General features: G+C 39.6%; 1 non-coding gene across 1 annotated transcript; it reads left to right on the top strand.

Annotated features, from left to right (window-relative positions):
- On the top strand, nucleotides 230–301 carry TRNAC-GCA. Its single transcript has one exon. It is a non-coding gene; the product is annotated as a tRNA-Cys (tRNA).

Raw genomic sequence — 14,012 nt, 5'->3', positions numbered from 1 at the left:
TAGAACGACTTACTGATTTGAACTTCTTTTGAAAGATATATAGAATGCAAGTATAAATAGATAATTTTATTAAAGTTGATAATAATGAGGTTTGCAATATACACTGTTTCGATACGATCAAATATGTTGGCAGTCATCTAAAACTAATTAGTGTTTCAATTTCCCGTTTTAGGTCCTTGAGACTAATGTTAATTACTTTAATATTTTGTTTTGATAAACCAATAAAATTGGGTCCATAGCTCAGTGGTAGAGCAATTGACTGCAGATCAATAGGTCACCGGTTCGAACCCGGTTGGGCCCTCGTTACTGCTTTTTGAAATTTAATTTTTAATACTTCAGAATTATTCTTCACTATTCACTCCCATAAATTTTTTATATTTACTTTTTTATGCTACAGAATTGGTTTTTATTACTCACTCACATGCAGAGTAAATTTGGTCTACTGAACTTTCAGCATTAGATGAATTTCTTTTTTCACTTTTAGTTTTTAATGCTTCAATTCAGAATTATTCTTTTCGTGAGTGAGCTTGTTCTACTGATCTTTCAACATGAAAAGAATACGATAACAAGGAATCTGCATTGATTTGTCTGATAAATGCGCAAACGTAGAGTACTATAATATAATAAACATCCATTGCAATCGCGGAGTATATAATCACAATCGCATGCTATTACGAGCAACTGAACACTTCCTATAGAAATACACAAAGTTATTTTTAGATTATATGCCTTTTTTTTAAAAAAGAAATATTTTAAGGTTATGCTGCGCATGTAAGTCTTTGTGTTTTGGCGGTACGAACACGCAGTCACGTGTAACTAAGATGGTTTTCTCAGAGATACTTACATATAAATCTGAATTAGATCAGACTTTGGCCAGCGTGACTAAAGATCTGCTTGAACAAGCGACAGTCTTATCTGAAGCTACATAGTGTAGTTTACTAGATATCTTGCACCAAATAAACCATTTGGACAAAATACATCCCAAATAGTTTAAACCGTTTAAACTTCTTGAACCAGTCCAAATAGTTGCAAGAATCGTTTTGAGCAAAGAAGTTTGTACTACCTGGAAGAGAAAAGCATCCAATTACTGTAGTCCATGGCATTAATCATACCAAAGGTGTCAATGTTGGATCAGTAAAGATTTATGGATATGTATATATAAAGATGGTTTTTTCAGATATTAGTCCATATATTAAATCTTCAACAATTGTATACTAGTCCCTCAATCTTAGAAATTGTAGATATTAGTCCATTAAATCTTCAACAATTGCATATTAGTCCCTCAAATCTTAAAAATTGCATATTGGTCCTCAAACCCTATAGGGAAAATGGTCCCTCTGTTAGTATTTCAGTTAGAAAATCTAATCATGTTTGGGGTTAACTCCTAACACAAAAGCTACAATCACGAAACTACCCCTCTAATGTTTCAACCCTTTGTGAAACTCAACTTGGGTTTAGGGTTTTTTGCTAATCATTAGAGAAGAAGAACATAGGTGAATTTGGATTTATCTTAAGTGAGTATTGAGTTTAAATTTATCAAGAACTGGGATGGAGAACATCAAAAGGGGTAAAATGGTCATTTTGCCTTCAATTGTTAGATTTGACAGAATATTCCCCCTAAATCTAACGTGATTTAAGTTGAAGAACCATTTTGCAAGACCCTATAGAATTTGATTCCCCAATAAACAATTTCAAAGATATGACAAACTAATATGCATTATTAAAGATTTAAGGGACCAATATGTAATTTCTAAGATTTGAGGGAGTAATATGCAATTATTAAAGATCTAAGGGACTAATATCTAAAAAAACCATAAAAAAGTTATATATCTTTGATGCATTCAATAGATCTCATCCGCTTAATTCTTTTTTACACTGAAGAGGTACTATTGATAGAAGTTACAAGCAAAGTTTCGCATAGTAAGATGTGTAGATTTCACAAAACACCAAAGTTTCCATGAATTTTTGGGTTAAACCCCTTTTAGGGTTTTTGAATTTCCGAAAACCCAGACTTTGACAGGGTTTTGGAGGTCGATTAATATTTAGTGCAGTTAGGGTTGAACTTTCTTTCCCCCCCCCCCCCCCCCCCTTCCCAAAAAACAAAAAAAAAACAAAAAAAAAGAAAGGAAAACATTGAATTATCGCAAAACAACCCAAGCCCCATGTGATATTGTCAGATTTCCACTATTTTAGCCAAAGTTTTGATGAAATGGATTTCCTTTTTAGAGGTAGTTTTTTCCCCACTTTAGAGGTGATTTCCTCCTTTTTTTCTGCCAACCAAACAACGAAATGGAAATATGGCTTAGAGATGAGTTTCCACAGAAGGAGGAATTGGAGCTACCTTCCTTTGTTTTTTTCCTCCGACCAAACAGCCCCTAAATGGCTAAATGGCAAAAATACCCATTTTGAATAGACCCGCCAACTCTGATAGGAGAATGCTCGGTGAAATGTCAACGCTTAGAGGTGTTTTGTGACATTCTAAAATTCATGGGTGTGTGTGGAGAAATGTATGACGTTTAGGGGTTTACCAACATTTGCCCAAGAACAAAATCCCAATTTGAGCAACGGATAGAATGTTAGCTTGACTTGGTCATTGATGACCAAATCAACCATGATTTCTCTGTGGAGAGAATGGTGGAGAATGTGAATCGTGGGTGGTTGAGAGAAAATCTCTTGGGGGCGGATCTGAGGGGTAGAGATGATGGGTTAAGCCCCTATATAAGGGGGACCATTCTCCTTGAGAAAATACAACGAAAATCAAAGAAAATCCACTTACCCATTACCGGAGCCCCTCAAAAAATCTGTTCTTTCTTCTTCTTTGAGTTCAATCACTGGTATCAGAGCTGAAGGTTCTTCATCATCTCAGAATCATGCTATTTTCCCAACAAAGAAGCTCTCTCTGTTGAAGAAGAAAAGTTCAGTTAAAGAAGAAGAAGAAGAAGCAGCATTCTTGAAGAAGAATAGGAAGCCTACTCTATATCCTCGGTTAAAAGATAGCCATGTCTCAAAGTTAAAAACCACCGTACTCTTTGAAGAAACACTTTGTTGAGGTCTGCTAACGAATTATTTATTTATTTTTCCCTAGCCTACTCTCTGTCCTCCTCTCTAGCTTGTTTCATAGCCATTTTTATAGCCTTCTGGTCTAAGTCTTGTCACATTTTTTAATTTCTCAAAGGCTACATCCTTTTGTTTTTCGGTCCTACAACGTAGCCTTCCAAAGCCGGTCCTAGATCCAGCTACATCCATTTTTTTTCATAAGCTTACTTGTCAAGTCTTGTCATAGTTCATAACCTACTTGTTCATAGCCTACTCCTATCACGTGTACTACCTCTTACCATCTTCAAGGCCTACTCGTGACCTACATCTTCAAGTTTATAGCCCACGGGTCCCACTACCTCTGCATCTGAAGAAGTTTATAGCCTACGTGTCCCACTGCCTCTGCATTTGAAGAAGATGACTTGCTCTCACGACGCTAAAACTTCGACAAGTGTTGATCCAATCAACACCGTTGAGTGACAATCTCTCTCAAATTGGAACTTCTTTCATCAACTCGAAACAGTCAGGTTCAATTTTGTTCATTTATTTATTTAGCTTTATTTTATTTTAGTATAATTGTCAAAATATCAACCCTATACATATTTTAAAATTGAATTTAGTTTTAGTTCTTTACCGAATGGCTAGTAAACTCGTTCTATCAGAACTAGAGAAAATTAACAAATTTAATGGTAGTAATTATGATATGTGACATAGAAACATAGGATATGCTCTTATTCATGACAACATTGATGATGTAATCGAAACCACTGCTCCAACCCTTACTGATAAATAACCACTTGAAGAAAAGAAATGATTTGAGCAGTGGAAGTCGAAAGACAAAAAGGCGAAAAGTCTTATGCTCATGTTCATGGAAGATAATTTAATCAAAGTTTTTGAAACTTATAAAACTTCCATGGACATGTGGAATGCAATAAAAAAAAATACGATACTGCTTCTGAAGTTAACATTCAACTCCTCTTGCATAAGTATAATTCTTGTCGTATGCAAGAGGGAGACAATGTCGTAGAACATATAAATAAAATAATTATCATGGCTAAGGACTTATCCACTGCTGGGACCGAAATCCCGGAAAGAATGCAAGTGACAACCATTCTAAACAGTCTTCCCCTTTCACTTGCTGTGGCTGCCACCACATTAAGAATGAATCATGCCATTAAGTCTGTCACTGATCTTCCTATACATTAAGAATGAATCATGCCATTAAGTCTGTCACTGATCTTCCTATGCACCTAGCGATAGAACATGACTTAATAGCCAGTAGGAATTGCCATTAAGTCTGTCACTGATCTTCCTATGCACCTAGCGATAGAACATGACTTAATAGCCAGTAGGAATGAACCAGAACTGAATATGGTGCAGCAAGAGCTGAATTATGTCCGCCAGAGGTATAATGCTGAAAGCTATAAAAACCCTGGTTCTAGTAAACCACAACTGCGAGGACCGAAATCGCAGCAGTTCAAGAGAAAGAAAGTACCCCGCGGAGCCTGTTACAATTGTGGAAAGTTCGGGCATTTCAAACCTAATTGCCCACACGGTGAAAAGTAGGAGAATAAGGGAGGCTATAAGCATCCAGAACAAGGGGGTACTAGCAAAAGAGAATTCGTCGGTGTGACGGAATGTAATGCTGTGATGACGGATATCAGTGGTTGGTGGATCGACTCTGGTGTGACTAGGCATATCGCAAAGGACAAGAATGGAGTCGTAGAATTCACCGAGCTGAAGAAAGGAGAACAGAGAATCTATATGGGAAATAATACCTATCTTGATGTAGAAGGTATTGGTTCATATAGATTGGATCTTGGGGACAATATTCTTGTCCTCAAAGATGTGTTCAATGCGCAATCTAATCTCGGTTCCTAGCTTGATGAAAAAAAGGACTGGAAGTGAGGTTCTATAATAACAGGGTTTCTATAGGCAAGAATAATAAAGTGTATGTTATGGAAAAATATGTGCCCGAGCATGAATTATGCATTCTTCTAGTAGTTTGTAATAATTCTGATAATAAAATTTCGAATTTGAACTACTTGTCCTATTATATTTCCGAGTCTGAATTGTGGCATTCTAGATTAGGACATGCTAGTATTTTAAAAATGAAAGAAATTATCAGAATGAACTTGCTTCCTGCACTATCTAATGTTCAATTGCCACCATATGAACATTGTTTAACTGGTAAAATGACTAGAAAACCTTTTATTGGAGGACACAGAGCCAATGAACTTTTAGGGTTGATACACTCGGATATTTGTGGTCCCCTAAGTGTCAAAACTCATAGTAATAAAGAATATTTTATTACTTTTATAGATGATTATTCCAAGTTTGCACACGTCTATATTATATCCAGAAAATTAGAAGCTTTTGACTGCTTTAAGAGATATAAGACAGAAGTTGAAAACCAACTTGGATTGAAAATCAAAATTTTGAGAACTGATAGAGGTGGGGAATATAACTCTAAAGAATTTGAGAGTTATTGTATTTAGCATGGAATTAAAAGGCATACAATAATACCGTATACGCCATAACAGAATGATGTTGCTGAAAGAAAAAACAGAACATTACTTAATGTAGTTAGATGCATATTGTCTCATTCTGGTCTCTCTAAAAACTTTTAGGGAGAATCATTGTTAACTGCAAACTACATTTTAAATAGAATTCCTACCAAATCAGTTACATCTACACCTTATGAATTATGGAATAAGAGGAAACCTAATTTGAGTCATCTCAGGAAGTGGGGATCTATAGCCCATGTTCTCATTCCATGTCAACTTAGAGATAAGTTAGATTTTAAAACAATAAAGTGTAGATTCATAGGATATTCAGAAAAGTCAAAAGGTTATAAGTTCTACAATAAAGAAAAAAGGAGTCATTGAAAGCAGAGATGCTACATTTCTAGAGAATCTAGAGGAAGAGGAACAAGTTCGAGAGGAAACAGAACATCTAACTGTAATAGATGATGATTATTACAGTGTTGTTCCCACTAATGACCCTGATATTATGAAGGAACCTAACCTTGAAAATGATAAAATACCTATGGAAAATAATGTACCTAATCAACCGGTTGTAGACAACAAAAGGCCAAGAACACAACCTTCATGGATGGATGATTACTATTTATATTCATGTGAGCTATCATGTTTCTCGGTAGATACAAATATAGAAGAACAAGATCCCTTAACCTTTTCTGATGCGATGAAATCGCATGAATCAGCTTTATGGCTAGAATCTATGAGAGAAGAACTTGATTCCATAGAAAAGAATAAGGTATGTGAGTTATGTGATCTACCAGAAAATAGAAAAGCCATAGGATGCAAATGGGTGCTCAAAAAGAAATATCATGTTGATGGATCAATTGACAAATTCAAAGCACGGTTAGTTACCAAGGGTTATAACCAGAAAGCAGGAATAGATTTTTAGGAGATGTATTCTCCTGTAGCTAAATTTGCATCCATTAGAATTATTTTAGCTATTGTTGTATATCTTGATTTAGAGTTATTCCAAATGGATGTTAAAACTGCATTCCTTAACGGAGAGTTGAAAGAAGCAATATATATGCAACAACCTGAAGGTTTTCAGGTGAAAGAACAGGAACATAAAGTTTACAAATTAATGAAATCTCTATATGGTTTAAAACAGTCTTCTAGACAATGGTATCTCAAATTTCATGATGCAGTTACTAAACTTGGTTTTATTCAAAATAAATTAGATAATTGTGTATATGTCTTGAAAACTAAGAGCAAGTTTATTATATTATCCTTATATGTAGATGATATATTGCTCGCTGGAAATGACATAGAAATGTTGAATAAAACCAAGGCAGATCTCAGCGAAAAGTTTGAGATGAAAGACATGGGAGATGCATCATATATTCTTGGAATTCAAATAATTCAAGATAGAAAGTCTAGAATGCTAAGTTTAAACCAAGAAAAATATTTAAGATCAGTTCTTAAAAGGTTTGGAATGGAGAATTCCAATCCGGCACCAACTCCGTTAGTTATGGGAAAGAGATTATGTAAAGAGCAAAGCCCTAGAAAGGGGCAGAAGCCATTAGATGTTCCTTATGCTCAAGCAATTGGAAGCTTGATGTATGCCATGTTGTGCACCAGACCTGCTATAGCTTCTGCTGTGAGTCTAGTCAGTCGATATCAAAGTAATCCGGGACCAGCACATTGGGAAGTTGTTAAAAGGATTATGAAGTATATCAGAGGTACATTGACTCATAGATTAGTTTATCAAGCTGATTTGCTTGAACTCCTTGGTTATTCTGATGCTGATTTTGGAGGTGATAAAAATGATGGAAAGTCCACTTCGGGACACTTATTCATCTTTGGAGGAGGAGCTGTTTCTTGGAGTAGCAAGAAACAAAGGTGTGTTACTAGAAATACGCAAGAAGCTGAATATATAGCTTGCAGTATGGCAACTACACATGCTGTCTGGATAAGACGGTTTTTGATTGATCTTGATCTTAATTTGTTAGAAGGACCTATTGATATTTATTGTGATAATCAAGCAGCAATTAGCTTAATCAATAGTGGCGCGAATAGCTCCAAAGGAAAATATATTGAGATCCAGTATCACTATATTCGAGATATTGTAGAAAAGGGAGAAGTCAAAGTGACTTATATCCCTACTATGGATATGATTGCTGATCCTTTGACAAAAGGAATACCAGCGGAATCTTTTATCAAACATCTAAGTTTGATGGGACTTAGGAATAAATAAGTCCAAGTAAAATTCCATGAATAATGAAATAAGAGTTACTCTCTACGGATAGTGGGAGTAATGGTAAGCAGAAACATCCGATTTCACGGATAGTGGGAGGCATGTCACTTGATTAATTTGATCAAGTGGGAGATGTTAGCTTGACTTGGTCATTGATGACCAAATCAACCATGGTTTCTCTGTTGAGAGAATGGTGGAGAATGTGATTCGTGGGTGGTTGAGAGAAAATCTCTCATGGGGGCGGATCTGAGGGGTAGAGATGATGAGTTAAGCCCCTATATAAGGAGTATCATTCTTCTTGAGAAAATACAATGAAAATCAAAGAAAACCCACTTGTTACCGGAGCCCCTCAAAAAATCTTTTTTTTCTTCTTCTTTGAGTTCAATCATAGAATACGCGCCAAAACACCTCAGCTCATGCCTCCGCATTTGGTTTCGTCTCTTTCCCCTTCGATTCCTCACCAGTCACCACTCTCTCACCCATAAAGTCTTTCTTCCCTCGATAGGAAATTAAAAAAAAAAACCCTAAATTTCCACCAAATGCAGCGGGAATAAACTTACCCTTTGATCCCCACTCATGGTCGAATTAGGGTTTATTCTCTCCTTAATTCCTTTGCCCTCTCCGAAACCCTGGACCCCCAACCCCCAGTCCCTATCCTCCTCCCTTCAACATCCCAATGCTCTTTACGAATTAAGAGGGGAGGCGTCAAATTAGGGTTTGGGAGTCCAAGGGCGGTGCTGAGCGCAGAGAGAGAGCAGTGGAGGGGATGAGAGAGAGAGGGAAGGGAGAAGAGGGAGGAGTATGACGCGATCGTGGTTGGATTGGGGAGTCCAAGGTCTGTTTTCCTTTTCCCTGTAAATTCTTATGTTTTTGTTCGATCTCTTTGTTGTGTTTCAGTTAGGTTAGTGACTAACTGAGGGTTACTAGTTGATGGTTAGACCGGAATTTCTTGAAGATTTTAGCTCAGAAAAACCAGTTATTTCATACGAAATTTCGAGCATTAGACAAAGGTTTTTATCTATAACCCCCAAATCCACCTAAGTTGCAAATTTACTTCTCAAGGCTTGATATATGTTAATTTAACCCTATTTTCTTTGACATTTAGTGAATGTACCCCTCTGCACCATAAATTTCAAACTAGGAAGGGATAAACATACCCCCAATTGAATTAAAAGCCTTATTCTATTACTGAAACCTCTTAGGCTTATATAGAGCCCTATAAACACACACTTACAATTAACCCCCCTACACATACTAATATCTCAACACTCCTCCTCAAGATGAGCGAAAGATATCTACTAAGCCCATCTTGTCACATCCTCTAACCATATCTACAGAGCTAAATCCCTTAGTCAGACAATCTGCTGCCTGATCCTTAGTTGGAACATGGCCTAATTCCAGCAGTCCACTGTCCAACTTCTCTTTGATGAAGAACCTATCGATCTCGATGTGTTTGGTTCTATTATGCTGCACTGGATTGTTAGCGATACTGATGGCTGGCTTGTTGTCATACCACAACTTCATCTTGGCTCCTTGATCTAGCTTTAGCTCCACCAGCATACTTTTCAGTCTTAACAACTCCGCAACTCCCAAGGCCATAGCCCTATAGTCTGCCTTAGCTGTCGATCTCGCCACCACCGACTACTTCTTACTCTTCCATAAGACCAAGTTTCCTCCTATAAAGATGCAGTATACTGAGGTGGACCTCCTGTCATCAGCACAACTAGCCTAATCAGAGTCACAGTAACCCTCAATGCTCACGTGGTCATTCTTCCTGAATATCAGCCCTTTTCCGGGGGCACTCTTTAAATACCTTAGAATCTGGTACACTGCGTCCATATGACCCTTTCTCAGATCATGCATATAGCGGCTCACCACACTTACTGCAAAAGAGATATCGGGGCACGTGTGACTCAAATAGATCAACCTGCCCACCAGCCTCTGGTATCTGTCACGATCAACTGGTTCTCCAGCCTCAGCACCCAGCTTGAACCTCTGGTCGATCGGTGTAGTTACAGGTTTGCACCCCAGCATCCCTGTCTCTTTGAGAAGACCCAATGCATAATTCCTTTGGGAGAGGACAATCCCCTCCGCTCCTCGAGCTATCTCTATCCTAAGAAAGTATCGAAGTAAGCCAATATCTTTCACCTCAAACTCCTTACCCAGTCTCACTTTGAGTTGAGCAATCTCCTTCTCATCATCCCCTGCAATAATCATATCATCCATATATACCGCAAGCATGGTAATGTGGCCTCCACTCCGTCGAAAGAACACGGTATGATCGGCGTTGATCTGCTAGTACCCCATACCTATCATAACCCTCTTGAATCTGTCGAACCAAGCACGAGGAGACTGTTTTAGCCCATAGAGAGACTTCTTTAATCTGCAGACCTTACTCACTGTCTAATCTATACCGAATCCTGGTGGTATCTTCATGTATACATCCTCCACTAGATCTCCATGAAGAAATACATTCTTTACATCTAGTTGGTGTAGCTTCCATCCACCATTTACTGCCAGAGAGATCAAGGTCCGAATCGTTCTCATCTTCGCCATTGGTGTAAAAGTCTCATCATAATCGATGCCATATGTTTGACTATACCCTTTTGCCACCAGACAAGCTTTGTAGCACTTAACCCGTCCATCTGGATTCTGCTTCACAGTGAAGAACCTCTTGCATCTAACTGTTCTTTTTCCTTGTGGTAGTTTTACCAACTCCCAAGTGCGGTTCTTCTCAAGAGCCCCTAGCTCCTCGTGCATAGCCGCTTTCCACTTTGGGTCCTTCTTAGCAACCTGCCAATTGTTAGGTACAGTAACAAAGTCCAACGATGCAATGAATGTTCCATGTATAGTAGAGATGTTAGAATATGATACAAACTGGGAAAGATCCCAACCATATCTATCGGGAGGATTTCCCGCATTGCTGCGAGTAGTCCTCCGTATTAACATTCGTGTGGGAGGAGAAAGGAGAGAAGTGATAGCACTTTGGGAGGAATCTGGTGGTGGTGTAGGTATCTCAGGAGTCGGGGAAGACGTTGGTAAGGGACTTGGCATCAGTGGTACTGTAGGTACTGTTCTCGTAATTTGCTTCCCCTTCCTACTATAGGTAAGTAGCTCCCCCTGAGCCGTGGGCCTCACACCTCTCGTCTCCTCCTCTTCTTCTTCACTCTCCTGCTCCTCCTCAACCAATTCTCCCTGCCAAGGAATCGATACAAAAATTGATTCCATATTATTCCGTGAACTCTCACCAATCTCCCTCTCTCGCCTCATACTCCCAGTATCGGGCGAGTCGCTAAAGGGTGAAGTTACCTCCAGGGTGTAATATGGTTCGAACTCTCGAAAGTGCACATCCATGCTCACAAATAACCTCTTCTCCACTAGACTCCAGCAAACATACCCCTTCTGTGTCGCAGAATAGCCCACAAAGATACACTTCACTGCTCTAGAGTCAAGCTTCCCAACAAATGGTCTGTTATCCTTCACAAAGCACACACAGCCAAACACCTTCAGTGGAAGAATCCCACCATTATCTCCCTTCAATATCTCACACGGAGACTTCCACTCCAGCACTTTTGAGAGCATCCTATTGATCAACTGAGCTGCGGTCAACACTACTTGCCCCCACAGAGTCTTTGGGACATTCATGACGATCATCATGCTTCTGGATCCCTCTAGAAGGTGTTTGTTCTTCCTTTCTGCTACCCCATTCTGTGCTGATGTGTATGCATATGTGGTCTGATGTTGTATTCCCTGAGCTGACAAGTATTCCCCAAGTACTCTATTGGTATACTCTGTCCTATTATCAGACCTTAATACCTTCACCACTATTCCATATTGAGTCTGAACATACATATGAAAGTCTTGAAAGCAACCAAACACTTCACTCTTATTTTTCATTAAGTATAACCAAGTAACGCGAGAGAAGCAATTAATGAAGGTAACAAAATACTTATATCCATTCATAGAACTTGTGGAACAAGTCCTCCAAACATCAGAATGTATCAGGTCAAATGCACGACACGAGAACTAACATAAGAGCTTCTAGTAAACATTTTAAACTCACATGCATAGCACACAAGTTTTTGTTTATTTTCTTTCTCAAATAAAGATGGATACAACCTACTTAAAACACTAAAGGATGAATGTCCCAAGCGCTGGTGATTCTTTCTCAAATAAAGATGGATACAACCTACTTAAAACACTAAAGGATGAATGTCCCAAGCGCTGGTGATGAAGCATCAACACACTCTCAGCACTCATCTCTTAAAACACTAAAGGATGAATGTCCCAAGCGCTGGTGATGAAGCATCAACACACTCTCAGCACTCATCTCAGGTCCTACTCCTGCTCTCTCTATCATAGATACCAACGCTGAGTCCAGCCCTTCACTATCCAGGTACCACAGTCCACTACTCCACATGCCAATCCCAAGTCTCCGTCCTGTCCTCTTCTCCTGAAAGATCACCTTGGGAATATCAAAAGAAACAATACATTTTAGTTGGAGTATGATGACTCTAATGGACAAAAGATTTACTGGAAAAGAAGGAGCATGCAAAACATTAGACAAAGTTACAGAACCTGTACAATTAAATGTACCATTACCAACCACAGGCTGAAATGTACCATCAGCAGTCTGGATCAATCGATGCTAGTTGAGTGTATGATGATAACTCACTAGCATTCCCTGTTACATGTTGAGATGTACCGGAATCGACTATCCATTTTGATGACCTAGTGGGAGACATAGAAGCAAGCGCATGTGTGTCATCAGTATCTTTGGTCGGATGAGCATAAATAGCAGTATTACCTCTGGGAAAGAACGAAGTGGATGCCTCCTCAGTTCCACTCTTCTTGTCTCCATCACCTGCAGTTCTCTGCTTCCTCCTAAGTATCTTCAGGAGCATCCGATCCTCCTTAGTGAAGACCACATCAGCTTCTTTCTCTCCCTTTGCTACCATCATATTTGCTCGGTTACCTCCTCTTCCACCTCGTCGACAGCCACGACCACGACCATGACCTCCAAACTGTCCACGTCCACCCGAATTTCCCTTCTTAGGTGGCTTAGGACAAACGTGTCTCAGATGACCTACATCACCATAGTTATAGCACTGTCGAGTCTCCCCCTTGAATCCAGTGTTACCTGAGTTAGAGACTGCCAGTGCTGACCTCACCCCTGGAAGTTTACCTGTCCCAGCCTGTAGCTTAATGCGACTCTCCTCCTGTATTATAGCTGAGACTACCTCTTCAAGTGTGGGAATCTTCGACTGAGCTAGCAGCATCACGGTCCTCTGATCAAATGCTGAGGCCAGCCCTTGAAGAAACACCATAGTCCTTTCCTACAGAAAGGCCTCTCTCTCCTTACACTCCGGATCCTTGCAGCTTGCTCAAGGTGAGAAGTGACCATGATCCAACCATAAACGCTCCAGCTCTGTGGCATACTCCTGTACTGTCCTATCTCCCTGGACTGTAGTATTAATCGCCCTCTTAATCTGGAACACCCTCAGGTTATTCCCCACCCCATCATAGGTTCTTCTCAGCTTCTCCCAGACGTCCTTCACCTTCCCAATGCCGTCCACTGTGGCGAAAATCGACTGGACCAATGAGTTGAGAAGCCAAATGTACATCAATATATGAGTGGACTTTTACTCATCTCTTCCCGCAGTGCTCTCATCCGGCTCTGCCTTTTCACATATCAAGTACCCCTCTAGATTCCTCCCTGCAAGAGTATACCTCACCCGACGTGACCATCTCAGATATGTAGTTGGCCCATCGAGTTTCAGATCAATGGGTGGGATCTCCAACTTTGCTCGCGGTCTTGTCGCGCTCTCACTAGCCGACAACTTCATCAGCTGCATCAGAGTCGAGACCTCCGTGGGGTTCAACTTCTTGATGATCTCCTCCATCGATCAGACTCTAGATCAAACACCCATTCTCCTTTTTCTCTTCGAACCCTTGTTGTGCGTTATAAAAATTTTGGCAGCACTTCTGCTACACAACAAGAGTAAAATCTCAACCAAATTCCTGTTTCTCAAAGAAAACAAGAATCGAAAGTAATATATCTTAACAACATGGGATATACACTCTTCCTCTCATCAGTTCTAGGACTGACTTGTCTAGGGAATCTACCAAGCTACACACCCAGATCTGGATCTTCCATATCACGACAAGATCCCCCTCATTGTACGGTGGTAGCGACTCAGTGGTGTGGTGACGGCGCAGCAGCTCGGCGGCCCATCAGC

This window comes from Asparagus officinalis, chromosome 5 (genome assembly GCF_001876935.1).
Source record: "Asparagus officinalis chromosome 5, Aspof.V1, whole genome shotgun sequence".
Taxonomy (NCBI): domain Eukaryota; kingdom Viridiplantae; phylum Streptophyta; class Magnoliopsida; order Asparagales; family Asparagaceae; genus Asparagus; species Asparagus officinalis.
This window is presented reverse-complemented; position numbering and strand designations above follow the sequence as displayed.